General features: G+C 49.6%; 1 protein-coding gene across 1 annotated transcript in view; it reads left to right on the top strand.

Annotated features, from left to right (window-relative positions):
* The window catches only part of TXLNG (taxilin gamma), a 96,588-nt gene that overhangs the window by 68,657 nt on the left and 15,653 nt on the right, over nt 1–12,278 (top strand). The window lies entirely within an intron of this gene.

Here is a 12,278-nt window from a genome sequence, read left to right as displayed (position 1 = left end):
CCGCCCCCCGCAGCTGAGGTCTGCTCGCACGAACGGACCGCAGTTGCAAGGACACACGCATGACACTCGGCTCTGCTGTACTGCCAGCACGAGCAGAGTGTCATGCAAGGGGATCGCAGTAGTCCCCGTGTGGCCCCAGCCTAAGGGTATGTGCGCCCTAGGCGTTTTTTTTTCACGCTGCGTCTTTATGTGCGTTTTTGTCTCAAAAAACGCGACAAACGCATGCATTTTTGCCGCGATTTGGTGCGTTTTTTGCTGCGTTTTTGCTCACTGCGTTTTTAATCAGTGCACAATGCCATTAAAGATTGTTGATGAAAAAAAAAAGGTCTGATGTCATTTCCTTCTTCAAAATGTTCATTGTATGCAGGAGAGCAGACAGACAGCTGCAGAACTAGTGTATGCAGGAGAGCAGACAGCAGCTGCAGAACTACAAGGCTCAGCATCCTCCATCCAGGACTGTATGCAGTTTTTTGCCCAAAAAGAAAAAAAAATGACATGGGCTTCGCCATATTTTTGTATGCTAGTTGGGTACAGCAGGCAGGTACGGGCTGCCCCCAACCCCCAGCTGCCTATTTGTACCCGGCTGGGAACCAAAAATATAGAGAAGCCCTTTTTTTTTTTTTTTTTTTTTTAATTATTTCATGAATTTCATGAAATAATTAAAAAAAAAAAGACGTGAGCTTCGCCTAATTTTTGAGTCCAGCCGGGTACAACTAGGCAGCTGGGGATTGGAATCCACGGTGCAGGGTGCCCAAGCTTTCTGGGCACACCCACTGCGAATTGCAGTCCGCAGCCACCCCAGAAAATGGCGCTTTCATAGAAGCGCCATCTTCTGGCGCTGTATCCAACTCTTCCAGCTGCCCTGATGCCGGGTGGCTAGCTGGGTAATAATGGAGTTAGGGCTAGCTGTATATTATCAGCTAGCCCTAAGCCCGAAATTCATGGTGTCACGCCAATATTAGACATGGCCACCATGAATTTCTAGTAATGATAAAAAAAAAACACAACACACAGAAAAATATTTTTATTAGAAATAAAAACACAACACAATTAGTGACTCCATCTTTATTGAAATAAAGAACCCCCCTCCGCAGTAATCCTGGGTTAGGGTCCCGCGCCGTCCAATCCGGATCCAATATCATCTGATCGGTTTGCTGGAAGGCAAAGCGATCAGATGATGTGTCAGGTTAAAGGACGTGAATCACATCACACATCAGCTGATTGTATAAAAGCCGATTATACAATCAGCTGATGCATCAGTAGAAAAAAAAAAATAATACTCATGTGCTGTGCTGATTACCGGCAGCTCCTGCAGCGATCGATTGGACAGGAGTCTGATCCCGTCCGATCGCTGCAGGAGCTGCCGGTAATCAGCTGATGAAGTCCCCTGACTGCAGGATCAGCTGATAGCCGACCGGGCACGAAAAAGCCGGCGAGACTACGATCAGCTGATGCGTCAGGTGACTGCATCAGGTGATCCACCGCCAGGTCCTGCAAGCAAGGTCCTGCCCCGGGGAGACTGCACACAGCCAGAGCGGCGGTACCGAGACAGGGGCTGGGAGCGGGCATGGCACCGGGACCCTGCAGACAGGTGAGTATATATGTAAGCGGAGAAAAAAGGGGTAGGCAAAAAGCACTCAGCTCACTGAATAATATACAAATATGACGAGTTTTATTAATGAATCATTCAGTGCAAAATATAATAAAAACATTTAAAAACGTGACACTAGCTCCACGACCTGATGAATTAATGCTGGAATAGAGCAAAATAGGCACAGAAATAACAGGAAACTACCCACAGAACTGACTGCAGCAATATGGGTTAGTACAAAGCCCAAAAATGCCAACCTGAGTAAAGCCAGCCGCCTGTAGGAAACCAAATAATATGGTATCAGTACAATATAAATCACAGAGCCGGTCACCACGGCAAGAATGGGGCATAAAAACAGAGCCTGCACTGTACATCCATATAGGACCCAAAATACTGGGTCTAAGCAGAACAATGGAATATACACATACCAGCAAGGGAATAATAACCCAAAAGAGGTCCGAGGAGAGTTATACCTAAATAAGGGCAAGGTGAAAAGCCATATGGAAGTGTCAAAAAATAGAACACCGCCCGACGCGTGTCGCTCACAAGAGCTTCATCAGGGGAGGGTAGTAAGACAAGAAAATAGCATACATATATATACAAACACATATAATCACAAATCAAATACCGGTGTGTCAGTAATCAAAGCTGTATGTTCGGCGTCCGGAAATGGAAGGTGACAGGAAGTGAACTGTGGTGCGATCACAAAGTTCTTCCCCACCAACTAAGAATATACAGACGCAATTGCGCATGCGCGGACATACGGGCAAAGCGCAACCATCTAAGAGATCCTCCTGGAACGCAGGAAAATAGGACGCAAAAGCGCATGCGCGGCGGCCGCCATGAAGTCGGCGAGATATCACACTGCGCATGAGTCCCAAGCATACAGCGCAATCTGCTCCAAGAGAACGTCCAGGTGTAAGCATAAGTGGTTGCTGGAGATACTTATAGTAAAATACATAAACAGTCATGGCTGGTTACTAACAACTTTTTAGAAGGCTAAAGATAATCATATCACATTTCAATTCAATATAAATAGAAAATGTAAAAGTGTGTTTAGATGAAGTACTGATATTTATAAGGAACAAGGACCAGGAACCAACACAAGGTCGCTATCATGTGCCAGAAGGATCAAAAGAGGTACCAAAAGATCGGAGGACAACTAGTCGGACATAACTAGTCACATAGTCAAAATACAGAGGCTTATACAATAAGTACAGCATGATAGGGGCTAAGATCAGTCACTACCCTCCCCTGAGAGCATAAGCAAGCAAAAAGACACATAAGGATGGACCAATAATACAAATGTCATCACAAAAAAGTGTAGATGTTAATATAAATTCCTCTAATAGATATTCAAAGGAAAAATGAGATGCAGATAATGTACCAAAAATGCTCAAAAATGGGCAAGAAGAAAAGTCATATGATTAGTACAAAAAATATAATAATAGTCAAAAAGACCGAAAGCAAGTCCTTAGGTGGTCGAAAAAAGGGGGAAAAAATCCAATAGGAATCCAGATGTAGAGATGACCAACTTTTGTCGAAGATCAGTAATCCGAATGTTCAGTTAAAATCAAATAGCGGAGGCGGCAAAGGGTGCTTCATTTCATATTCTCATGGAGGGAGCCAAGGAGCTCAGAAAGAGGATAGCATATGTCCAGAAACCTGGAAACAACATATATGATATAAGAAACAATGCACAAACAAGGAAATGGGGATAGCCACTGGGGTGAATAGAATAAACCATATTCACCCAAGGAACCCGGTAAAGAGCAACTCTTCATTTAGGCCTGCTGGAGAGACCGAGTTTAGGCACCAAATCCACCGTGATTCCAGTTGTAAAAGCCATTTGGTCAGATCCCCACCCCTAATGTTAGGTTTAAGGCGTTCCAAGCCCGCCACCCGCAGGCCTCTAGGGTTACCCCCATGATGGGATAAAAAATGAGATGCCACCGAGGTGAGCTTCTTACCTTTCCGTTGATCACCAGCAGCCAAATTAATGGTAGACACATGCTTCTGTATCCTCTTCCTGAGCTCCTGGGTAGTTTCCCCTACGTAGAGCCTGTTGCAGGGACAAATGATAACATAAACGACACAGGAGGTTTTACAGTTGATGAACCCCTTCAATCTATGCTGACTACCCTCCGTGGGGTGTGCAAAACTGTCACGTACTGGCCGCATAAAAGGGCAAATATTGCAATCCCCACAGGGGTAGGAGCCAATACCAATGAGGCCATGTCCCAGGCGGTGCGTAGGCCTAACAAAATGGCTACTCACCAGTTTGTCACTGAGACTCGGCGCTCTCTTGGCTGTAATAAGGGGTTTATCACCAATCAAACCAGAGATCCTTGGATCAATTTTAAGAGTCTTCCAATGGCCCGATATTATTCTTCTGAATCCCTCCCACTGATTGTGGAAATTGGTGGTCAACCGGATCTGTTGATCCTCAGAACGTGGTCTCCGTGTCAGCAGAGAGTCTTGAGTCTGCATACTGGCTCGCTTGAGTGCTCTAGATAAGGGTTTTTTTGGGTACCCCCTTTGTGTAAACCGCCTCGTGAGATCCTCGGCTTGTGTCTGGAAATCAGCATCATCCGTACAGTTTCTTCTGACCCTAAGATACTGACCAACAGGTATTCCAAGTTTAAGGTGATGGGGATGAAAACTGGAAAATTGTAAAAGCCCATTGATGGCAGTGGGCTTACGATAGAGGTTGGTATGCAGGTGATGGTCTACCACAGATAAGGACAAATCCAAGAAGATACCGCCTGTGTTGGAAATACAAGAAGTCAAAAAGATATTCAAAGAATTGTCATTCAGGAAGGCAATGAAGTTCTTGCAATCTGATTCAGATCCTTTCCAAAGAAACATATCATCAATGAACCTGAACCAGCCAAGGACATTGGTGTTAAAGAAGTCAGATGGATAAACAAACCCATATTGCTGCGGTCAGTTCTGTGGGTAGTTTCCTGTTATTTCTGTGCCTATTTTGCTCTATTCCAGCATTAATTCTTCAGGTCGTGGAGCTAGTGTCATGTTTTTAAATGTTTTTATTATATTTTGCACTGAATGATTCATTAATAAAACTCTTGTCATATTTGTATATTATTCAGTGAGCTGAGTGCTTTTTGCCTACCCCTTTTTTCTCCGCTTACATATTGCTTGGTAGGGCTGCACCCTCACTTTTTTCTATTTTTCTTTTGGTATTATAGCTGTGCAGCTCTGTCTCTTGCTTTGTTAGGTGAGTATATATGACTTTTTTTTTTTTCTACTGTTCACTTTTGTTTTCGCCGCTGCCTCCACCTCCCGCCCAGACATGGCGCCGCACGGAGCTGACATGCACAGGACGGGAGATGGACGCAGCGGTGACGGTACCGGGAGGATTCATGCTTCTGTGTTTACCAACAGAAGGAATCCTCTTCCTGTACACGTCACTTTACTGCCCACCCCTTATGTTTATAGCTGCGTTTTTAGTCATAGAAACGCGGCTATATGCGTTTTTCATTGCGTTGTTGAACATCTCATTGAACTCAATGGGTGAAAAACGCAGAAATAATTGACATGCTGCATTTTTGTGGTCACCACAAAAACGCAGCTACAAAAAAACGCTGTGTGTGGACAGCACTTATGAAAACCCATAGACATTGCTGGGGAAGCAATGTCACTGCGTTTTCAGCACAAAAACGCCTAGTGCGCACAAGGCCTAAGACTTTTCTCCATGGAGTGGCTTCCTTTAGACCACCCTATTAAGCTCTTCTGGAGCCTTGGGATCAGAATCTTGTTTTGGAAGCTTTTCAGTCCCCACCTTTTGAGCCTGTCAGAGAGACCTCTACCCTTGTGTTTTTTTTTTCTTTTGTATAAGGTTGCTTTCCTTCTAGGCATCACTTCAATTAGGAGAGTCTCGGAGTTTGCGGCTGTCTTGTCGCGCTCCCTACCTTTTTGTTCTCTATCAAGATAAGTTTGTGTTGAAGCCAATTCTGTCTTTCTTTGTCGCTCCATTGGGAGACCCAGACAATTGGGTGTATAGCTATGCCTCCGGAGGCCACACAAAGTATTACACTAAAAGTGTAAAGCCCCTCCCCTTCTGCCTATACACCCCCCGTGCTCCCACGGGCTCCTCAGTTTTTATGCTTTGTGCGAAGGAGGCAGACATGCACGCATAGCTCCACAGCTTAGTCAGCAGCAGCTGCTGACTATGTCGGATGGAAGAAAAGAGGGCCCTTAACAGGGCCCCCAGCATGCTCCCTTCTCACCCCACTCTTGTCGGCGGTGTTGTTAAGGTTGAGGTATCCATTGCGGGTACGGAGGCTGGAGCCCACATGCTGTTTTCCTTCCCCATCCCCTTTAGGGCTCTGGGTGAAGTGGGATCCTAATCGGTCTCCAGGCACTGAGACCGTGCTCCATCCACAGCTCCTGGGGACTCTGCTGGATAAGGAGCCGAGTATCGTCAGGGACATGGCCCTGCTACTTTCAGGTACTCTGTGTCCCCGTGGGGACCGCGCACAGAAACACTCCAGCATTGCTGGGTGTGTTAGTGCGCCGGGGACCGCAGCGCTGACCGCGCTTGTGCCATCACACACTGCAGCGTGGCTGGGTGTGTTAGTTTACTGGGGACTACCGCGCTGACCGCCGCTGCCATGTTTACTCTGCGGCGCGGCTGGGACTGTTAGTACGCCGGGGACTACCGCGCCGACCGCGCTTATACGGCGGCCGCGCTTATAACTTTAGTCCCCGGCTTTTGCGGCCTAGTCTCATTCTTTTCCCGCCCCCAGGCCTGCCAGTCAGGGGAAGGGCGGGACGCTGTACAGGACATCAGCACTGAGGGCTGGAACATGCTTTGCATACTCCACCCCCCTCACTGTGCACAGTGGGGCACCAGATTCCCGCACTTTCTAGGGCACGCCCACGGCCCCCTCCTCTCCTCAGGACGCCGGCAGCCATTCCTGTCAGCTCTTCTGACGCTGGAGAGGGGAGACAAGCTCTGGGAGACCCAGGCAGGGATTCTGGTGACCACACAACCGCTTTGAGCGGGCGGTAAGCAGCACCTGAGGTGCTGGCCCCACTTGTGCAGAAGTGTACTTATAGATTATATGATTATAGGCTATACTTTACACTGTATGGTGCACGGTTGATTTTTGGCTATATACCCTCCTGGGTTGCTCAGGGGAGACAACAGCATGGCGTCCACAAGAAGCAAGGGTGCCAAAACACAGGCTTACTATGCTGCCTGCGCCGCATGTAAGGCTTCACTACCGGCAGGTTCCACTGACCCTCATTGTGTACAGTGCTCGGCCCCTGTGGCACTTGCTCAGCCGGAGCCTCTGCTAAGGGTGGCCCAGGGGGAGCCACCTGCTAACACTGTCCAGGTGACAGGGACGGAGTTCGCAGTTTTTACTGAAAGACTTTCTGAGACTATGGCTAAGATACTAGAAGCTTTGCAGTCCAGACCGGTATCTCAGACCAGGGGCACTGTGGAATCATTGCCCCCTGGTTCCCCTCTGTTGGAACAACAATGTCCTCCCGGGGTGTCTCATAGATCCCAGGGTGAGGTCTCTGACACGGACCGCAGCCCCAGACCGCCTAAGCGAGCTCGCTGGGAAATCCCCTCGACATCATCACATTGTTCAGGGTCTCAGCGGGAGGACTCTCTGTATGATGAAGCGGAGGTAGCTGATCAGGATTCTGATCCTGAGGCCGCTTTCAACCTTGATACTCCTGATGAGGACGCCATAGTGAATGATCTTATCGCGTCCATAAATCAAATGTTGGATATTTCTCCCTCAGCTCCTCCAGTAGAGGAGTCAGCTTCTCAGCAGGAGAAATTCCGTTTCAGGTTTCCCAAGCGTACAACGAGTATGTTTCTGGACCACTCTGACTTCAGAGAGGCAGTCCAGAAACAGAGTTTGTCCAGATAAGCGTTTTTCCAAGCGCCTTAAGGATACACGTTATCCCTTCCCCCCTGACGTGGTCAAGGGCTGGACTCAGTGTCCCAAGGTGGATCCTCCAATCTCCAGACTGGCGGCTAGATCCATAGTTGCAGTTGAAGATGGGGCTTCTCTCAAGGATGCCACTGACAGACAGATGGAGCTCTGGTTGAAATCCATCTATGAAGCTATCGGCGCGTCTTTTGCTCCAGCATTCGCAGCCGTATGGGCACTCCAAGCTATCTCAGCGGGTCAAGCGCAAATTGACGCACTCACACGTACGTCTGCGCCGCAAGTGGCGTCCATAACCTCTCAAACGTCGGCATTTGCGTCCTACGCTATTAATGCTGTCCTGGACTCTGCGAGCCGTACGGCGGTTGCAGCCGACAATTCGGTGGCAATACGCAGGGCCTTGTGGCTGCGGGAATGGAAGGCAGATTCGGCTTCCAAAAAGTGCTTAACCGGTTTGCCATTTTCTGGCGACCGTTTGTTTGGTGAGAGATTGGATGAAATCATCAAACAATCCAAGGGAAAGGAAACATCCTTACCCCAGGCCAAACCAAACATACCCCAACAGAGGAGGGGACAGTCGAGGTTTCGGTCCTTTCGGGGTGCGGGCAGGTCCCGATTCTCCTCGTCCAAAAGGCCTCAGAAGGATCAGAGGAACTCCGATTCATGGCGGTCTAAGTCACGCCCTAAAAAGACCGCCGGAGGTGCCGCTACCAAGGCGGCTTCCTCGTGACTTACGGCCTCCTCACACCGCATCCTCGGTCGGTGACAGGCTCTCCCGCTTTTGCGACACCTGGCTGCCACAGGTAAAAGACCGTTGGGTGAGAGACATTCTGTCTCACGGTTACAGGATAGAGTTCAGCTCTCGTCCTCCGACTCGATTCTTCAGAACATCTCCGCCTCCCGAGCGAGCCGATGCTCTTCTGCAGGCGCTGGGCACTCTGAAGGCAGAAGGAGTGGTGGTCCCTGTTCCTCTTCAGCAACAGGGTCACGGTTTTTACTCCAACCTGTTTGTGGTTCCAAAGAAGGACGGGTCTTTCCGTCCGGTCCTGGACCTAAAACTGCTCAACAAACACATAAAGACCAGGCGGTTCCGGATGGAATCCCTCCGCTCCGTCATCGCCTCAATGTCCCAAGGAGATTTCCTTGCATCGATCGATATCAAAGATGCTTATCTCCACGTACCGATTGCTCCAGAGCATCAGCGCTTCCTGCGCTTCGCCATAGGAGACGAACACCTTCAGTTCGTGGCACTGCCGTTCGGCCTGGCGACAGCCCCACGGGTTTTCACCAAGGTCATGGCTACAGTAGTAGCGGTCCTCCACTCTCAGGGTCACTCGGTGATCCCTTACTTAGACGATCTGCTGGTCAAGGCACCCTCTCAAGAGGCATGCCAGCACAGCCTCAACGCTACTCTGGAGACTCTCCAGAGTTTCGGGTGGATCATCAATTTTCCAAAGTCAAATCTGACACCGGCCCAATCGCTGACATACCTTGGCATGGAGTTTCATACCCTCTCAGCGATAGTGAAGCTTCCGCTGAACAAGCAGCGTTCACTACAGACGGGGGTGCAATCCCTCCTTCAAGGTCAGTCACACTCCTTGAGGCGCCTCATGCACTTCCTGGAGAAGATGGTGGCAGCAATGGAGGCAGTCCCTTTCGCGCAGTTTCACCTGCGTCCTCTTCAATGGGACATCCTACGCAAATGGGACAGGAAGCCGACGTCCCTCGACAGGAACGTCTCCCTCTCTCAGGCAACCAAAGCTTCCCTTCGGTGGTGGCTTCTTCCCACTTCATTATCGAAGGGGAAATCCTTCCTACCCCCATCCTGGGCGGTGGTCACGACGGACGCGAGTCTGTCAGGGTGGGGAGCAGTTTTTCTCCACCACAGGGCTCAGGGTACGTGGACTCGGCAAGAGTCCTCACTTCAGATCAATGTTCTGGAGATCAGGGCAGTGTATCTGGCCCTAAAAGCGTTCCAGCAGTGGCTGGAAGGCAAGCAGATCCGAATTCAGTCGGACAACTCCACAGCGGTGGCTTACATCAACCACCAAGGAGGAACACGCAGTCGGCAAGCCTTCCAGGAAGTCCGGCGGATTTTGATGTGGGTGGAAGCCACGGCCTCCACCATCTCCGCAGTTCACATCCCGGGCGTGGAAAACTGGGAAGCAGATTTTCTCAGTCGCCAGGGCATGGACGCAGGGGAATGGTCCCTTCACCCGGACGTGTTTCAGGAGATCTGTTGCCGCTGGGGGATGCCGGACGTCGACCTAATGGCGTCCCGGCACAACAACGTCACGGCATTCATGGCACGTTCTCACGATCACAGAGCTCTGGCGGCAGACGCCTCAGTTCAGGATTGGTCGCAGTTTCAACTCCCTTATGTGTTTCCTCCGCTGGCACTGTTGCCCAGAGTGTTACGCAAGATCAGGGCAGACTGCCGCCGCGCCATCCTCGTCGCTCCAGACTGGCCGAGGAGGTCGTGGTACCCGGATCTGTGGCATCTCACGGTCGGCCAACCATGGGCACTACCAGACCGACCAGACTTGCTGTCTCAAGGGCCGTTTTTCCATCTGAATTCTGCGGCCCTCAACCTGACTGTGTGGCCATTGAGTCCTGGATCTTAGCGTCTTCAGGATTATCTCAAGAGGTCATTGCCACTATGAGACAGGCTAGGAAACCAACGTCCGCCAAGATCTACCACAGGACGTGGAAAATATTCCTGTCGTGGTGCTCTGCTCAGGGTTTTTCTCCCTGGCCATTTGCCTTGCCCACTTTTCTGTCCTTTCTTCAGTCCGGATTGGAAAAGGGTTTGTCACTCGGCTCCCTTAAGGGACAAGTCTCTGCGCTCTGTGTTTTTTCAGAAGCGCCTGGCCAGACTTCCACAGGTACGCACGTTCCTGCAGGGGGTTTGTCACATCGTTCCTCCTTACAAACGTCCGTTGGAACCCTGGGATCTGAACAGGGTGCTGATGGTTCTTCAGAAACCACCGTTCGAGCCAATGAGGGATATTTCTCTCGCACGCCTTTCGCAGAAAGTGGTTTTCCTAGTAGCAGTCACTTCACTTTGGAGAGTGTCTGAGCTAGCAGCACTGTCATGCAAAGCCCCTTTCCTGGTGTTTCACCAGGACAAGGTGGTTCTGCGTCCGGTTCCGGAATTTCTCCCTAAGGTGGTATCCCCCTTTCATCTCAATCAGGATATCTCCTTACCTTCTTTTTGTCCTCATCCAGTTCACCAATGTGAAAAGGATTTGCACTTGTTAGATCTGGTGAGAGCACTCAGATTCTACATTTCTCGTACGGCGCCCCTGCGCCGCTCGGATGCACTCTTTGTCCTTGTCGCTGGCCAGCGTAAAGGGACACAAGCTTCCAAATCAACCCTGGCTCGGTGGATCAAGGAACCAATTCTCGAAGCTTATCGTTCCTCGGGGCTTCCGGTTCCATCAGGGCTGAAGGCCCATTCTACCAGGGCCGTGGGAGCGTCCTGGGCCTTGCGGCACCAGGCTACGGCTCAGCAGGTGTGTCAGGCAGCTACCTGGTCGAGCCTGCACACTTTCACGAAACACTATCAGGTGCATACCTATGCTTCGGCAGATGCCAGCCTAGGTAGGCGAGTCCTTCAGGCGGCGGTTGCCCACCTGTAGGACGGAGCCGTTACGGCTCTATTATGAGGTATTATTTACCCACCCAGGGACTGCTTTTGGACGTCCCAATTGTCTGGGTCTCCCAATGGAGCGACAAAGAAGGGAATTTTGTTTACTTACCGTAAATTCCTTTTCTTCTAGCTCCAATTGGGAGACCCAGCACCCGCCCCTGTTTTTTTTGTGTACACATGTTGTTCATGTTGAATGGTTTCAGTTCTCCGATATTCCTTCGGATTGAATTTACTTTAAACCTGTTTATAATTTTTTCCTCCTTCTTGCTTTTGCACCAAAACTGAGGAGCCCGTGGGAGCACGGGGGGTGTATAGGCAGAAGGGGAGGGGCTTTACACTATTAGTGTAATACTTTGTGTGGCCTCCGGAGGCATAGCTATACACCCAATTGTCTGGGTCTCCCAATTGGAGCTAGAAGAAAAGGAATTTACGGTAAGTAAACAAAATTCCCTTCTTTCTCTTGAAGGTAGTCTAGAGTTTTCACCTAAATATATTTATTTTACCTTCCTTTTGTCCGGCTCCAGCTCAACCTATTGAGAAGGCTCTGCACAGTTTAGACGTTGTTAGAGCTGTAAGGTACTATTTATTGCGCACGACCTCATTGAGGCATACTGTTGTTTAATATTTCAGAGAGCCCTTGTAGGGGTCAGGTCGCTTCTAAAGCAACCATTGCCACCTGGATCAAGACTGCGATTATCTAGGCCTATGGTGCTTAGGCTAGGTTGGCTCCATAGGGTTAGAGCACATTCTGCGCTAGTGGTAGGATCCTCCTGGGTGGTGTATCATCAGGCGTCGGCTTTGCAGCACTGTAAAGCAAATAGTTGGCCATTGGTGCATATGTTTTCTAAGTTTTGCCAAGTCCAACCTTTTGCCCCAGTAGATGCAAGCGTTGGTTGGAAGATACTGCTGGTGGCAGTAGCCCTGACTACCTCTTCTCAAGTTTGGGCAGAAGGCTAGATGATAACAGTATATTTTAGTTTTCTTTCCCTCCCTGGGGACTGCTTTAGGATGTCCCATGGTTCTGTGTCCCCCTATAAGATGAGCAAGAAAAGTAGATTTTAGTATTCACTGTAAAATCTGTTTTTCGTAGTCTGCACTGGTG

Source organism: Anomaloglossus baeobatrachus, chromosome 2 (genome assembly GCF_048569485.1).
Source record: "Anomaloglossus baeobatrachus isolate aAnoBae1 chromosome 2, aAnoBae1.hap1, whole genome shotgun sequence".
Taxonomy (NCBI): domain Eukaryota; kingdom Metazoa; phylum Chordata; class Amphibia; order Anura; family Aromobatidae; genus Anomaloglossus; species Anomaloglossus baeobatrachus.
This window is presented reverse-complemented; position numbering and strand designations above follow the sequence as displayed.